Source organism: Microcaecilia unicolor, chromosome 10, assembly GCF_901765095.1.
Source record: "Microcaecilia unicolor chromosome 10, aMicUni1.1, whole genome shotgun sequence".
In the NCBI taxonomy this organism is placed as follows: Eukaryota; Metazoa; Chordata; class Amphibia; order Gymnophiona; family Siphonopidae; genus Microcaecilia; species Microcaecilia unicolor.
Window position 1 is genome coordinate 212,040,377 of NC_044040.1, and position 18,401 is coordinate 212,058,777.

The following is an 18,401-nucleotide window of genomic DNA, read 5'->3' on the forward strand; positions in this document are numbered from 1 at the left end:
AGACTAAAAGCCAGAAGACTTTCCTCGTTTAAAATTGTACAGCGCTGCCTAACCCTGGTAGCGCTTTAGAAATAGTAGTAGTAGTAGTAGTAGTAGTAGTAAGACTGGAAATTAAAACAAGTGTGTGTGTGCGTGGGGGGGGGGGGGGGGGTGGGTGCAGCAGTGGCGTAGCTACGTGGGGCCTGAGGGGGCCTGGGCCCTGTAGATTCCAGCCTGGACCCCCCTCCCGGCGAACCTGCCCCTGCTGCCGCCTACCTTCACTTTTGCTGGCGGGGGACCCCACTCCCCGCCAGCCGACGTCCTCTCCATCCTGCTCCTGCTGTTGCACGCATTGCTGACGTCCTGCACGTACAGACTCAGAGAACAGAACTCTGTTCTCTGAGTCTGACGTCCTGTACGTACAATGTGCAGGACGTCAGCAATGCATGCAACAAGAGTAGGAGCAGGACGGAGAGGACGTTGGCTGGCGGGGGAGTGGGGACCCCCGCCAGCAAAAGTGAAGGTAGGCGGCGGCGGGAGAGGGTTCGTGGCGGGAGGGGGGTCGGAAAAGACGTGGGGGGTGGCAATGGCAGCGGGGGGGGGGGGGGGGGGCGGCGCCGGGGGGAGGGCTAAAATGTGCCCCCTCCCTTCGGGCTTTGGACCCCCCTCCCACGGAAGTCTGGCTACGCCCCTGGGGTGCAGCATGGTGTATACAGTTCTTTCCAATCACCCTGTGGGTGTGGGTATCTCTCTGTGTGTTTACCTATTTTATTTCTGTGTGTGACTACAATCCATCGCTCCATCCAGACCACCGCCTTTCCTCTCTAAGTTAAACAGTAATAAAATGAAACCAAGAGTTATAATATATCAAACCATTAGATGTCACTGTCAAAGGTTTGAAAGGATGCATTTTACACTTTAACCACATGGTGTCAGTATCCCATAGCAACCGGTATTAGTTGGCAATACACATAGCAACCATTAAGAAAGCTATATGATTTAGGGGTATAGTTATCAATGTGGGCTACCATTAAGATGTTTTATTTTATCGCTAACCCATGCTATTTTAACACAGGTCCAACTTTAAGCAATGAGACCTAGTTACTAATAACCTGGGTTACAACCAAATGATACGCCTTAATGGTAGCCCATGTTGATAACTTCCTCCCTTAGGCAGTATGTTTCACAGCAGAATTTACAGCAAAGGAAATGAAATACATATCTAAATCACTAGGAGGCAGCCCATCAGGAACAAGGGTGTGCCAGCACTGGGGGGAAGGGGAGGGGGGCATGGTGGAGAAATCATGTGGAAGAAATCTCTTGTAATTTATTTATTTATTGCATTTGTACCCCGCGCTTTCCCACACACAGCAGGTTCAGGGGGGTCAAGGTAAGGTATACACATGAGTTTATCTTGGGCGGACTGGATGGACCGTGCAGGTCTTTTTCTGCCGTCATCTACTATGTTACTATGTAATGTGGCTTACATAGTAAAAAAAAAACCAATACAAAAGTCCTGTAAGAAGAATATTACGAACTGTAATAAACATAATAATAGGTTTTAAGAATATATGAATTGAATTGGATATGGGGAGGTAAACAAGGATAGGATAGGTAAGAGGAAAGGAGATTTGGAGGGGGATGGTATAGAAAGATGGAGAAGAAAAGATTGGAGGATGAGTATAAGGAGATTATGAGACAAGGACAAAGGTATAATCGGTATCAGAGTCAGTGTCAGTGTCAGAGCAGGAGTAGTGTAGGTGGGCTGATAGGATTAAGTTGGGTCATTAGAGTAAGCTTGCTTGAAAAGATGTGTCTTCAACATTTTCCTGAAGGGTAGATAGTCGTTAATTGTTCGGATGGATCTTGGTAGAGCATTCCAAAGCTGACCGCCCAAAAAGGAGAAACTGGATGCGTAGTAGGTTTTGTATTTAATTCCTTTGCAATTGGGAAGGTGTAAATTGAGGTAAGTACATGAGGACATTGATCTATTTCTAATTGGAAGGTCGATCGAGTCATTCATATAGCTAGGGGATTCTCGGTATATGATCTTATGAATCAATGTATGGACCTTGAAATATATTCTCTCTTTTGATGGGGAGCCAGTGAAGCTTTATCCGAAGAGGTGATGCGCTTTCAAATCTTGACTTGCCGAAGATAAGTCTGGCTGCTGTGTTCTGGGCAGTCTGAAAATTATTTTCAATGCCTATGTGTGTGTGTTTCGTATTCGTGTTCTGTTTGTGGGTGTGTTTTTGTGTTTGGTTTTAAGGTGTGTGTGTGTGAGTGTGCATGCATACATAGATATACACGCACGCAGATAGATAGCTAGACCATCAAAGCTTGAAAACCATCACAACTGTGCACAGGTGCACAATCCGTCACACATAAGTACATAAGTACATAAGTAGTGCCATACTGGGAAAGACCAAAGGTCCATCTAGCCCAGCATCCTGTCACCGACAGTGGCCAATCCAGGTCAAGGGCACCTGGCATGCTCCCCAAACGTAAAAACATTCCAGACAAGTTATACCTAAAAATGCGGAATTTTTCCAAGTCCATTTAATAGCGGTCTATGGACTTGTCCTTTAGGAATCTATCTAACCCCTTTTTAAACTCCGTCAAGCTAACCGCCCGTACCACGTTCTCCGGCAACGAATTCCAGAGTCTAATTACACGTTGGGTGAAGAAAAATTTTCTCCGATTTGTTTTAAATTTACCACACTGTAGCTTCAACTCATGCCCTCTAGTCCTAGTATTTTTGGATAGCGTGAACAGTCGCTTCACATCCACCCGATCCATTCCACTCATTATTTTATACACTTCTATCATATCTCCCCTCAGCCGTCTCTTCTCCAAGCTGAAAAGCCCTAGCCTTCTCAGCCTCTCTTCATAGGAAAGTCGTCCCATCCCCACTATCATTTTCGTCGCCCTTCGCTGTACCTTTTCCAATTCTACTATATCTTTTTTGAGATACGGAGACCAGTACTGAACACAATACTCCAGGTGCGGTCGCACCATGGAGCGATACAACGGCATTATAACATCCGCACACCTGGACTCCATACCCTTCTTAATAACACCCAACATTCTATTCGCTTTCCTAGCCGCAGCAGCACACTGAGCAGAAGGTTTCAGCGTATCATCGACGACGACACCCAGATCCCTTTCTTGATCCGTAACTCCTAACGCGGAACCTTGCAAGACGTAGCTATAATTCGGGTTCCTCTTACCCACATGCATCACTTTGCACTTGTCAACATTGAACTTCATCTGCCACTTGCACGCCCAATCTCCCAGTCTCGCAAGGTCCTCCTGTAATCGTTCACATTCCTCCTGCGACTTGACGACCCTGAATAATTTTGTGTCATCGGCGAATTTAATTACCTCACTAGTTATTCCCATCTCTAGGTCACTATCATGAAACAATGGTGTACACTTCTATAGAGCAGAATATTTGCAAATCATGCACGTTACTTCAGAAGAGTGCACGGTCTTTCTAAAAGACCGTGCACTCTTAATAACAGTGCTTCCGTGACAACATGAGAAAAAACTATAGAAAAATAAAGCTAATACTAATATCAGGCAAACTAGTAAAAGTCGCATGGAGGAAAAAGCCTCAGCAAGCCCAGACCACATTTCAACGTGGTCTTTATCAGGCTTAGTTGCAATCACGAGCATAGTAGCTTTATTTTTTCTATTTATTTATTTGCAGCATTTGTATCCCCCATTTTCCCACACATTAGCAGGCTCAATGTGGCTTACAAGTCACCGTATTTGGGAGCTCCAATACGATCCGGTGGTAAACAAATACAAATAGAATCAGGGTAAGGGAAGGCAGGGGTAAATGGGAACAATAAATGACAAAGAATTAAGAAATAACATTGTCTTTTAAATCAGTGCAGAGCTGAGGCAGCTAAGCGGAATCAGTAGGGTAGGCCTTACAAAACAGATAGGTCTTCAAAGTTCGCCTGAATTGTAGATGGTCATGTATCGTTTTCACTCTTTTTGGTAATGCATTCCACATTTGCGTACTTAAATAGGTGAAATTGGACGCGTAGGTCGCCTTATATTTAAGGCCAATGCAATTAGGATAGTAAAGATTCATATAGCTACGAGATGTGCGGATACTATTCCTGGCTGGTAGATCAATGAGGCCAATCATATAACCAGGGGCATCACTGAAGAGTATCTTGTGAACTAGAATACAAAGTTTGAAGGTAATGCGGGACATGATAGGGAACCAATGCAGTTTCCGGCACTAACATACTTTGTTTTGTTGTATATCAATCTTGCCGCTGTGTTCTGGGCAGTCTGCAGTTTTTTCAGAAGCTGGACCTTACAACCCGTATATAATCCATTACAATAGTCCAAATGGCTTAGTGCCAGTGACTGCATCAAACGGCGGAATATTTCCCTCAGGAAGTAGGGTCTTATACGCTTACGTTTCCACAGGGAATAAAACATCTATAGTTACTCAGTACCTCACTTCCTTCATAGCATAGCATAGCATAGTAAATGACGGCAGCTAAAGACCTGAACGGTCCATCCAGTCTGTCCAACAAGATATAATATTTTTGATAATATATAGTGGAACCTAAGAAAAAAAGAAACAAATAACATAAACAATTCCTGTATAGTGAATTGGGAAACAACACGAAACAAAATTCTTTCTGGCTGCCCACCCTTAATGGTAAAATATATGTGTGTTTTGCAAAATTAGCATCTACACACTTAGATGTCAGCACTGACACGTCTGGCCTTGAATAATGATGCTCTTTTTGTCAAATCAATGATACCACTGTACATGCTGACAAAATACACATGCATTTGCAGATGACGTTATGTTTAATTTGCAAAGGTTCCACGTTCGGCAGAGCCATTTGGAAAATCCTGGAGGAACTGTGAATAATTCGTGAATAGTAGACCCAAAGGGATCCTTTTGCCAGCCCTGCGCTAGCCATTTGTCTCACATGTCAGGGCCTTTTTTGACTGCAGCGGGTAAAAAGTCCCCAGACACACATGGCCAGGCGGTAAGAGAACTCTTACCACTTGGTCATGCGATGGGGAACCCTTACCGCCACCCATCGAGGTGGCAAGAAAGGCTCCTGCGCTAACTCGGCGGTATCCGGGCAGCTCACGGTGATGCCAGATTACCGCCAGGTTACCGCCGCGTAAGCCATTTCCAGGGGTTTTCTTTTCCCCCCAGAAATGGCGCAAGCTTGGGGTAGGACTACAGCCAGCAGCTGCATTGGGCTGGCAATAGTCCCAGGAGAGTGAGCGGCAAGCTTGCGTTGGGCTTACCGCCACTCTGTAAAAGGGCCCCTGAGAAGGCCACACAGATTTCTGTACAATTTGAAGTTGGTCACCATTAGCTACCAAAAGGAGCCTGCTCTCACAGTGTAGGTACACAAGAAAACTAAAGCACATAATGAATATAACACAACTCTTTCGCTCTACTATTCCTGTTGTAGCTCTGCCACATGAACTTTATCCTACCGCAACATCAAATGTATTTGTTCACACCGGAGTCTGCTAATGACTTCGGTACTATGTAAGCCACACTGAGCCTACAAACAGGTGGGGAAATGTGGGATACAAATATAACAAATAAATAAAATTTTTTTAAAAAGAGGGTCTTTCCATTTTTCTTTGGCTATGTCCCTGCTGCCAGAGCCAAACCCTGGCATTGCACTGATGAAAGGTTTATGGTCTTATAGATGTTGAGAAGATCCTGTTTCTCCTCCAGGCCAGTTTCACAGATCAGCCCACCTGCTTGTACTCAAGTCTGACTGCAGACAACTGACCTCTTCGGAGCTGAAAAGTCATTTGCTTTAAGCGGCTTCATTTACTAGCTCCAATACCAGATCGCACGGTCTCAAAAAATGCAGTGCTACCAGCTATATTGAAAACTTGTAATTGCAGCCCTACGCCTACTGCAGGAGCAGGTTTATCTAAGCATGGCATCTGAGCGATGGTAATCTGTCCAGGTGCTGGGCTTTAGGAAATCACCTCTTCTAAGTTCCTCCAAGCCTGAATGAGTGTCGAAAGGGGGACGGGAGGCCCTTCTTGGTTCATTTTTAAGGTTTTAGCAGGTATAAGAACCCTATAAGTAATCTGCGCTAAGAAATGGGCTTAGTTCACCCTTACATCGTTTATCGCATTTACTATACTGTTTCTCCTGTACTCAAATCAAAATGAACAATAAAAATAAAATTATATAAAACGAACATTAAAAACTAAATTAAAAACTGAAAAGGAACGCCATAATATAGATAGGAAAGCACATCACTCAAGATCAGCCAACTAAATCATAAATATCCAATTAAGACCAGTCGACTAGTTAACAGACATCTACTTAAAACCTATGTGCGTCTGTCATAAAATAGTTACTTACAATTTTCTATGTGTGTTTTCTTCCCCATCATAGAAATTTAACTAGAAAGTTGTTAACATCTAAAACACAAACTGAAAAAGTGAGTTTTCAATGAGGCTCGGACAGAAAAGAATCCTCTAGCCTTAAATATTGAGGAAGCGAGTTCCAGAGAGTGGGTGTGAGAAAGAAAAAGGCAGAGGACTGTGCAGACTCCCAACGTGCCTTAGAAGGGTGAGGTGTAACAAGTCTATTATCAGTTAGTGAACGGAGAGTACGAGAAGCAGTGGCGTAGCTAGGCGGGGTGCCAATGGAGCGGCCGCTCCCCCAAATGGAGTTCTGCCGGAGCCTATTTTTTTCTCAAGTCGTGTTGCGTTGAAAATGTGTGCCGGCGCCGGCAGAAGTCCGCTCTCGCACCGCTTTCGCTCCCCCCGCGCCGTCAACCTGGCTCCGCTTCTGACGAGAAGGGGTATAGGGAATAATCTGAGAGGCCAAATAGGAAGGGGTGGCAGTGCGCAGTATATTATGTGTCATCGCAAGAATCTTATATTTTATCCGAAACTCAATAGGAAGCCGGTGTAGACACTGCAGTAAAGGAGATACGGGATCATACCGTTTTGCATTACAGATTATGAGTGCCGCACTGTTTTGAAGCGTTTGAAGACGTTTTAGATTAGCCTTAGCAATACCCACGTAAATGGAATTGCAGTAATCATAACGGGAATTAAAGTAACGAGAACAAAGTGAGGTTGAGTCTACCAGGCATCAGACAGATCTAGGATGATGAGTCTTTCCCATGTGCTTAGCCTATTTCTTGCACGACTGTAAAAAGGCATTTTTCAATTAGTTTCATTTATGGCGGTGTGCTAACATTACCATTAGTGTGGGGAGGGGGAGGCTTGACCAAGAGCTTGTAAATGGAGAGTGCAACTTTCCACGCTTGAAACAGCCATGTCTGATCTCGCAGTTGGCATCAATGGAGAGACTCTGCTGGTGTACCTTTTGGAACTGATCATACAAGACGCCAGACTGAATGTTGTAGTGTGCCAAAATTTGTTCCCAGAGGGACCTGCTGTTGAAGAAGGAATCGAAATGGAGACTCTGTCGAGCAATATCCTACTCTTGTCTGTTTGAGACAAGTTTTAGATAAGTTCATTCTTTTTTTCTTTTTGGCGCCTTTTTCTACTCTTTCTGTCAGCTGTTATGGCTGTCTTTTGCTGCCATTCAGGATATTTAATATGGACATTTAATAAGGATTGTGAACTGTTTGATTATATATATTGTTTTTCACAGACACTATTATTACTTGACTGGAAGCTTCTGTGATGTAAGGAGAGCACATTGAACCAGAGGCGTATCTGGACCGGCGGGAGGGGGGCCAGAGCCAGAGTGAGGGGGCACATTTTAGCCCCCCCGGTGCCGCTGACCCCCCCGCCACTGCCGGACCCCCCCCCCCCCCGTCGCCAACTTTGATTTCCCTCCCTGCCGACGACCCTCTCCACCCCCCTCCAGCCGCCAACCCTCCCCCGTCGCCTACCTTTGTTGGCAGGGGACCCCAACCCCCGCCAGCCGAGGTCCGTCCGTTGCAAAGCTGGCGGGGGACCCCAACCCCCGCCAGCCGAGGTCCTCTCTTCCGTTGCAGCAAAGCATCCTTCAGTTTCAAATTCTGAGTCTGACGTCCTGTTGTACGTGCAGGATGTAACGACGTCAGACTCAGAACAGGAAGCTTTGCCGCAACGGAAGAGAGGACCTCGGCCGGCGGGGGTTGGGGTCCGCCCGCCAGCAAAGATAGGTGACGGCGGGTTGGCGGCGGGAGGGGGAGTGGAGAGGGTCATTGTGCAGGGGGGTCCAGGGCCAAATCTACGGGGGCCCAGGCCCCTGTGGCCCCACGCAGATACGCCCCTGCATTGAACGGTCTATTGTTGTGACAAATTCATGTTCAGCTCTCGGGTTAGGTGAGCCCTTACTGATGAGCTTCCACTATCCCATTATAATTTCCAGTCGTTATATTTTTTGGATTAGTTCACTCGTAATTCTTTGGGCGAGTTTGTTAACTGTTACCATTAGTGTTTGGCCGTTTCAAAACACAACAGGTCTTATCATCTCCTATTTGGGAGGTGGGAAAGGCTCCTGTGCTAACCATGCTCTACAGTTGATTGACTATCTGAGATGGATAACAGCATGGGGCTCCTTTTCAGAAGAGAAAAACGTCCAGAAAAGTGGCATAAACAAGCAGATGGATGGTTTTCTCCCAAAAATGTCCAAACTGCTATTTTTGAAACCCATTTTTTTAGACAGTTTTCTACGCTATTCATCTGCAACATATCCAAATCACAAGAGGGCATGTCAGGGACATGTTAAGGGTGGGATTTGGGCGTTTCTAACACTTGGGCATTTTTCTGCCATAATGGAACAAAACAAAACCGTCCAGGGCTAAAAGTTAGATGTTTTGGTGTGGACCTGTTTTAATAATGAGTAAGATACAAAAAAGTGCCCTAAATGACCAGATGGTCACTGATCCCCTCCCACCCACCCCCCCCAAAAATGTGAATGACCAATAAGCTCAGTATAGGATTTTAATTGCTGTCTATGCCGTGGACTTTCTCTTCTCGAAAGAATGCAAGATTACATTCACAGGCAGGTGTTAATAAGAAGTTTAACTTCCCAAAGTAGGACGAGAAATGACTAATATGTCAAGAAGAGCACGCCATAATTAGCCTTAAAAGTGCTGTGTGGGGTTAAAGAGTGATTAGAGCTAAGAGAGATTCAGTCAGGTCCACTGTATAGAGCACTGAGTGATGTCGATGTGCAGGACTCTGCTCCAGGAATGTCACCTCTCCACTATCGTTCAGAATCCAGCCCGATGGGTTTGTGAGGGGAGCCTCAGGTATTCCCAGCTGTTCTTTTGTTTGCAGCTCTTTTACTAAGCTGCGTTATGAAAAACAACCTAACACAGTACACGCGAAAAGCGTCCAAAAATACACAAAACTGGTCCGTAGACCGTTATTAAATGGACTTGGGGAAAATCCACTATTTCTGGGATCAGCAGTATAAAATGTTTTGTACATTTTGGGGATCTTGCCGGGTATTTGTGACCTGGATTGGCCACTGTTGGAAACAGGATGCTGGGCTCGATGGACATAAGTACATAAGTACATAAGTAGTGCCATACTGGGAAAGACCAAAGGTCCATCTAGCCCAGCATCCTGTCACCGACAGTGGCCAATCCAGGTCAATGCTTATGTACTTATGTATTCAAATTCTAGGAGAATAAATCACGCTCTTTTCACAATGTCCTTTGTAATGCTTTTCATAATGTAAGTAGTTATGATCATCACAATTTATAATACTGTTCCTACATTTCCTTGTTTTTACTGTATTCTTTACAATGTAAGATGCTTTCTTTTACTATGTAAGCCGCACTGGATCTACTGTATGTGGGAAAGAGCGGGGTACAAATGTAATAAATAAATAATTTGAAGTTACCGCCATCCCAACGTGGGCACCGGCAGCGGTTCCAGCCCCAGCAAGCACCATTTCCCACACTGGGGAACATAGGGCTGTAATTTTGAGCACGGTAATAACTCGGTGGTAATCAGGTAGCGATGCGTGCTACCCAGTTACCACCAGGTTAGTGAGGGACAGTGGTGTAGCGAGGGCGGCTGCCACCCGGGGCGGTTCGCCGCTGCGCACCACCCCCAGGTGCAGCATGACACCCCCCTCGGCGCATCACCCAACCTCCCCCCTCCCGTGTGCATTCTTGCCTGCCGTGTGCACGCCACTGGGGGGATGTCGGTTCCGCTGGTTCCCTGCTCCCTCTGCCCCGGAACAGGAAGTAACCTGTTCCGGGGCAGAGGGAGCAGGGAACCAGCGGAGCCGACACCCCCTCAGCGGCGTGTACCCGGGGCGGACCGCTCCCACTGCCCCGTCCTTGCTACGCCACTGGCGAGGGAGCCCTTACCACTATCTGAATGGGTGGAGGTAGGGGCTCCCCACCGCATGACCATGATTATTTTCAGTCTGCAGCAAAAATGCCCCCCCCCCCACCCCCGCTAGTGCTGAACCCTTTTTACCACAGTTTGGTAAAAGGACCCCTATACGAAAATCCATCTATCTCCTCTTCAACCTGTCCAAAACTCTGCTGCGCGTCTTATATTCCGCCAGAGTCACTATACTCACGTTAGCCCTCTCCTCAAGTCGCTTCACTGGCTCCCTATCCGCTTCCGCATACGGTTCAAACTTCTCCTTTTGACCTACAAGTGCATCCACTCCGCAGCTCCTCAGTACCTCTCATCTCTCCCTACACTCCTCCCCGTGAACTCCGTTCGCTGGGCAAATGTCTCCTGTCGTCCCCCTTCTCCCCCACTGCTAACTCCCGGCTCCGTTCCTTCTATCTCGCTGCTCCCTATGCCTGGAATAGACTCCCTGAGCCAGTATGTCAGGCTCAGTCTCTGGCTGTCTTCAAGTCTAGGCTTAAAGCCCACCTCTTTGCTACTGCTTTTGACTCCTAACCATGACTCTCTTACTCAACACCCTCACTTATCACCCCTACCACTGCAATTTCCCCACCCCTAGCTGTCTGTTCGTCTGTCCAATTTAGATTGTAAGCTCTGTTGAGCAGGGACTGTCTTTTCATGTTAATTTGTACAGCGCTGCGTAAGTCTAGTAGCGCTATAGAAATGTTTAATAGTAGTAGTATGAGCCAAGTATAGGACAGTCAAGCCATTGTGACATCACTGATGAGGTTGGCTCTTAGGCATTGGTGGACTGAGGCATTATGACATCACAATGTCAGCTCTGGTTAAATCACCGCAGTTCCTCAGTACCTTTCCGCTCTCATCTCTCCCTACACTCCTCCCCGTGAACTCCGTTCGCTGGGCAAATGTCTCCTGTCGTCCCCCTTCTCCCCCACTGCTAACTCCCGGCTCCGTTCCTTCTATCTCGCTGCTCCCTATGCCTGGAATAGACTCCCTGAGCCAGTATGTCAGGCTCAGTCTCTGGCTGTCTTCAAGTCTAGGCTTAAAGCCCACCTCTTTGCTACTGCTTTCGACTCCTAACCATGACTCTCTTACTCAACACCCTCACTTATCACCCCTACCACTGCAATTTCCCCACCCCTAGCTGTCTGTTCGTCTGTCCAATTTAGATTGTAAGCTCTGTTGAGCAGGGACTGTCTTTTCATGTTCATTTGTACAGTGCTGCGTAAGTCTAGTAGCGCTATAGAAATGTTTAATAGTAGTAGTAGTAGTATACGAAAATCCAGCCTCTTAGAATTTTAAATCACTAGAAATGTTTAATCAATAGTTTTAATATTTGTATAAATATTTGAATATATAAACGTCTCCTTTATCAGTTTTCCTTAAGCTCTATTAACTTTTTATATTTTTAAAGATTGTGAATAGTGCTCTGAAATAAAAAAATGTGCCTTATTCTATTACCAACAACCAAGGCTGCCCATTTCAGTCATCGCACTGCCAGAGGAAATGTTCCTGTAGACTTAGTATTAACATCTACCTACTACTACTACTTAACATTTCTAGAGCGCTACTAGGGTTACACAGCACTGTACAGATTAACATAAATTGACATAAAGGACATCGAAGTTTCACATTAAAATCATCCACTTATCTTCTCATATTCACTGAACATATGGAGAGGCATTTTTGATATGATGTCTATACCTGACTTTGGACATTAATTGCACCTGAAAGACCATTTAATAAACCACCTAAATAATATTTTCTACAAAAAGCATTTTTCACGACAAAATTTTTTGATAAAAAATGTCAACACTTTTCTGGGGAAGGCTTTTACCATGTTCAACTTAGCTCTTTAAATCAGAAAGATTTTGAGCTCCTTGAGGCTTTTCCTTCACTGTCATTCATTGCCCCCTTACAGTATCTGCTGCCTGTCAAAAATGTTCGCTGGCACATTCAGGACCTGAGATGAAATATTTCTGCATCTTCTGCTGATCAGATGAGTTGTTTTATTTATTTGTGTCAGTTACTGTTGGAGCCACAAAACCTGACAAATCACTTCTACTTTGTCCTATTGTTCAGCGTTCATGAATGGTTTATGTTGAGTTAACACAGATAAGTTATGTGTCGGAGCTTCTGTCTCATTAGACTCTTGTACTGTAAAAGTATTTATATTGACTAGTGCATATTTTACCTCCTCCAGCAGTTGATTGATGCCTTCGAGGTCTTGCTCCATCTGTTGGACCTGCAAAAGTGCTGTGCCTCCAGCTGCTTTTCTCCTGAATTAATTATGGCTTTTCAACTCTGCACGTGCCATTCTGCATAGGATTTCTGGCTGGTCTCCTTCATCCTCCACACACAGGTTCTTCCTGTATCACTGGTTAGTAATTCTCCACTACTGGTAGAGGAGCTGATGTCAAACCTAAGCCTATGATTACGAGAAGCACAGAGCAGATTCTAAGCGTCCACTTTTTGTCCTTTATTTTCAGGTTGCATTTGCTCACAAAGGTCAAAATGAATCGATGATTACATTTCTTCTACTAATTGTTTCTATGGAGAAAACTATACATAGGAACATAAGAGGAGCCATACTGGGTCAGACCAAAGGTCCATATAGCCCAGTATCCTGTTTTCCAAACAGTAGCCAAGCCATGTAACAAGTACCTGGCAGAAACTCAAATCATGGCAACATTCCATGTAGAACCCCAAAGAATAGCAAGATTCCAGAATCCTAAAGAGTGATAAGATTCCAAGCAGAATCTCAAAGAGTAGCAACGTTCCAAGTAGAACTCCAAGAATAGCAAGATTCTGGAATCCTAAAGAGTGACAAGATTCCATGCAGAATCTCAAATAGTAGCAACATCCCATGCTACAAATCCCAGGGCAAACAGTTGCTTCCCATGTCTATCTCAATAGCAAATTATGGACTTTTCTTCCAGGAATTTGTCCAAACCTTTTTTAAACCCAGATACGCTAACCGCTGTTACCACCTCCTCCGGCAAAGAGTTACAGAGCTTAACTATATGCATAAAGATAATGTTTTGTAAGGTAACACAAATAAATAACCATAACATGCCTGTTACAGTAGCCTGAAATAAAGAAATGTTCCTTCTGGTTCCAGATTCTTCATTTGCTACTTCAGATCAATCAATTCCAAGGGGAATCTGGGGATGAAATGTTCCTGCTGTGTGACCCTTGAGGGGTGTGATTGAGCCACACGTTCATGGTTTATCTCTCCTCTTACCTGTGCCTCTATGTTTCATGGAGTTTGGCTTTACACATCTCCTTCAATCAGGCCAGAGCCTCTTGATATTATATTTCATATTTCTCCTTTAACAATTTGCATGAAAGCAGATTACGATAAAATAAAATCGCAAACGGGAAATTTAATAAAAGTCGATAATAAAAACAATTCAAATAAAACAATAATCAAATAATACTCCTCTTCCCCCCCCCTCCCCCATTTTTAAATGCTCTGCATTTTTTTATGAACGTGAAAAATAATTAGTTTCCTCCCTGTGCTCAAAAGGTAGAGTATTCCAAAGCAGGAGTGTAATGTAACTAAATGTTGGCCTTCCAGTTCTCGTCAAACTAACCTCAGGTATGGAGGGTAACTGTAGAAACCCTGTCTGAGATGGCTCCTAGTGGGTTTGCATAGCACTTTCATAAGCTTTCTTGAGAATCACCAAACACATGTTCCCCCTAATTCTATAAAGGGGGTGCAGAAATGGGTAGGCCATGAGTGTAACGGCGGCATTCCTAAAATTAGAGCACGTTGTTATAGAATAATGGGGATGTGCCTCTGATTTAGTTTCAGTTGATGCAAATGGTCGCCTCTAGGGACCCTTTTTACTAAGTTGCGTAGGAGCCTACACACGCCCAACGCATGCCAATTTGGAACTACATAAGTACATAAGTACATAAGTAGTGCCATACTGGGAAAGACCAAAGGTCCATCTAGCCCAGCATCCTGTCACCGACAGTGGCCAATCCAGGTCAAGGGCACCTGGCACGCTCCCCAAACGTAAAAACATTCCAGACAAGTTATACCTAAAAATGCGGAATTTTTCCAAGTCCATTTAATAGCGGTCTATGGACTTGTCCTTTAGGAATCTATCTAACCCCTTTTTAAACTCCGTCAAGCTAACCGCCCTTACCACGTTCTCCGGCAACGAATTCCAGAGTCTAATTACACGTTGGGTGAAGAAAAATTTTCTCCGATTCGTTTTAAATTTACCACACTGTAGCTTCAACTCATGCCCTCTAGTCCTAGTATTTTTGGATAGCGTGAACAGTCGCTTCACATCCACCCGATCCATTCCACTCATTATTTTATACACTTCTATCATATCTCCCCTCAGCCGTCTCTTCTCCAAGCTGAAAAGCCCTAGCCTTCTCAGCCTCTCTTCGTAGGAAAGTCGTCCCATCCCCACTATCATTTTCGTCGCCCTTCGCTGTACCTTTTCCAATTCTACTATATCTTTTTGAGATACGGAGACCAGTACTGAACACAATACTCCAGGTGCGGTCGCACCATGGAGCGATACAACGGCATTATAACATCCGCACACCTGGACTCCATACCCTTCCTAATAACACCCAGCTACTGTGTAGCCCAGGCGGTAATTCATTTTTTATGCCCAGTATATAACCCAGAAAACATCTGGTGCAGTGCACTATCCGGGTGATAATCGGCATTGTACGCATGCTGATGATTACCACCCAGTTAACGCTGAGACCTTACCACTAAGTCAACGGGTGGCTGTAGGGTCTCAGGCCCAAAATGGTCACGCGCCAATTTTCATTTTGTCGCACGTCCATTTTCAGCCCCCAAATAAAGGCCTTTTTGTAGGCGCACTGAAAAATGGACCTGTGTGCGTCCAATACTCGCGTCTACAACAGTGCAGGCCATTTTCTGTGCACCTTAGTAAAATGGCCCCCTAAAGTTAGAACAAACATGACCAGGAAAATGTACTAAATCTATTAATGAGAGAGGAGCGCCCTCAGAGATTTAAACACCCATGTGGTAGCCACTCAAGACCACTAACGGGTGAAACATTGCACTTCATTCATTGGGTTGCTCGCTCACTATTGTGGCATTTTATGTGTAATAATGTGCTATTTTGTGCTGAGTCCAATTGTGTCCCCATTAATGCTAATCGAACAAATGCACTGCAATTGACCAACTCAGACAGCATAAATGACAAAAAACAAATCACTTATTTTATGAGCCCTGCATCAGTAAAATCAAACGCTAAGGGCTCCGTTGATTGAACCACTCAATAGTCATGAAGAGAAGACCTGCTTTCACCTGAAATATCGCAATACACCCGACACCGCGGGTTTCAGACTAAATTTCCTCAGGGACTTGGCTTAGGTCTGTCTCTCCCTTGAGTTTGCCGCCAGCCCCTGAGGAAAGAGTAAACAATTCGGGGATAGAGGGATTGTATTATTTTTCACATTTTTTATTTTAGGTGTGAATGAGAGGCGTGCACGATTAGATTGTGAGAAGAAATGTTATATGTTTAGAGAAATGTTGAATAAAGTGAATTTTGCAATGATAACATAGCAATTAGTTACTATTTTGTGATGTATATTCACTAGGGATGTCCTGAAAATCCGATTGTCTGGTGGACCCCAGGTTAAGTTTAAGAACCACTGGTCTATATTCTATTACTGCATCTGTGCACAGAGCTGCAGTTATATAATTCATGCCCAGCAAGCGTCATCGAGTCACCTCACACAGGGCAGCTAATTATAGAATTGTCCCACCCCCTAAGTTTTCCTAAAGTGGAGAGGGTACAACCTGAATCCTGTCTCTAGTTCCATCATTCAAACAGATCCATCTTGATGAGTCCCGATCATCTATCATTTAGATTATGGAACTCCCTACCAACTGAATTAAGGTCTTCATCTACTTACCAGACTTTTAGAAAATCATTAACGGCATTTCTCTTTCGAAAGGCCTGCCAAGATTTACTGTAGGAGCTGCTATGTTGCTTTTTGTTGCTATTGAAGGGTTATTATATTTTTTGCTTGTATTATATTGATGATATTTTTGGTTTATATATCATTGATGTATTTGCATTGTCTTATTGTTAAGTACATAAGTAATGCCACACTGGGAAAAGACCAAGGGTCCATCGAGCCCAGCATCCTGTCCACGACAGCAGCCAATCCAGGCCAAGGGCACCTGGCAAGCTTCCCAAATGTACAAACATTCTATACATGTTATTCCCGGAATTGTGGATTTTTCCCAAGTCCATTTAGTAGCAGTTTATGGACTTGTCCTTTAGGAAACCGACTAACCTTTTTTTAAACTCTGCCAAGCTGACCGCCTTCACCACGTTCTCTGGCAACGAATTCCAGAGTTTAATTACGCGTTGGGTGAAGAAATATTTTCTCCGATTTGTTTTAAATTTACTACACTGTAGTTTCATCACAGAAACAGAAGCCTGCGCAGCCTTCTACATGGAATGTTGCTAGTGGAATAGCAACATTCCATGTAGAATCTCCAATAGTAGCAACATTCCATGTAGAATCTCCAATAGTATCTATTTTATTTTTGTTACATTTGTACCCCGCGCTTTCCCACTCATGGCAGGCTCAATGCGGCTTACATGGGGCAATGGAGGGTTAAGTGACTTGCCCAGAGTTACAAGGAGCTGCCTGTGCCTGAAGTGGGAATCGAACTCAGTTCCCCAGGACCAAAGTCCACCACCCTAACCACTAGGCCACTCCTACTACTACTACTATTTAGCATTTTTATAGCGCTACAAGGCTTATGCAGCGCTGCATCTTTTAATCAGCAAAGAGAGGGAGCAAAGTACAAACAAAAGTCCAAACAGCAAAAAAAAATAGCACCAAGGACCTTAAAAAGAGGGACACAATTCTTTAATTATTACATTGGAACCTGTATAAAACAATCTTTGGAAAAGACCTGACACGGGCCATGTTTCGGCGCTCCGTGCTTGCGTCAGGGGTCACAGTGATAGAGGGGAGAATTGTGTGGAGTAGCACAGCAGAACTATCAGACGCGCACGTCTAGCAACCCAAAACCCACTGTACCCACATGTAGGTGCCCCCCTTCATCCCTAAGGGCTATGGTTGTGGTGTACAGTTGTGGGTAGTGGGTTTTGAGGGGGGTTTGGGGGGCTCACCACCCAAGGTAAGGGAGCTATGCACCTGGGAGCAATTTCTGAAGTCCACTGCAGTGCCTCCTAGGGTGCCTGGTTGGTGTCCAGACATGTCAGGGGGACCAGTGCACTACGAATGCTGGCTCCTCCCACGACCAAATGCCTTGGATTTAGTCGTTTTTGAGATGGGCGTCCTCGGATTCCATTATCGGCGAAAACCGAGGTCGCCCATCTCAACATTTAGGTCGACCATCTCTTAGGTACTACTACTACTACTATTTAGCATTTTTATAGCGCTACAAGGCGTACACAGCGCTGCACAAACATAGAAGAAAGACAGTCCCTGCTCAAAGAGCTTACAATCTAATAGTAGACTTAAATGTGGAGATTTGGGCGTCCCCGCCCATATTATCGAAACGAAAGATAGACGCCCATCTTGTTTCAGTAATATAGGATGCCCCGCCCCTTCGCCGGGACATCCTTAGAGATGGGCGCCCTTGGAGATGGGCGTCCCCGTTCGAAAATGCCCCTCCACGTTACTTTGTGCAAAATTCATTTTTAGACACAGAAAAACAAACATGTGCACAAGAAACCACGCTCACCGCAAAATCTTATGCACATGCATCCACCATATTATCCCCACATGGCCGGCGGTTTGGCATGCATAACATTTTCATGCAGTTTGCTTCTTGCATGCCGCAGCGTGACGCTCGCAGTAGAAGCCACACGCTCAGACATCCAGATGCGACTCTGCCATGAGCCTTTCTACATCAAATTCCAAGAGCCAGCAAGGCCTCACGCCTCCGGGTGGTGCGTTCAAAAACCTAAAACTGAAACAGCTCTCTTGGAAGCCAAAGCGAAAGGAACTAGTGGTAAAACCTGTTCTGGGCTACTTATCATGGGCACGGGGCATCTTTTCAGAGCAGAAGTTTCTGTCAA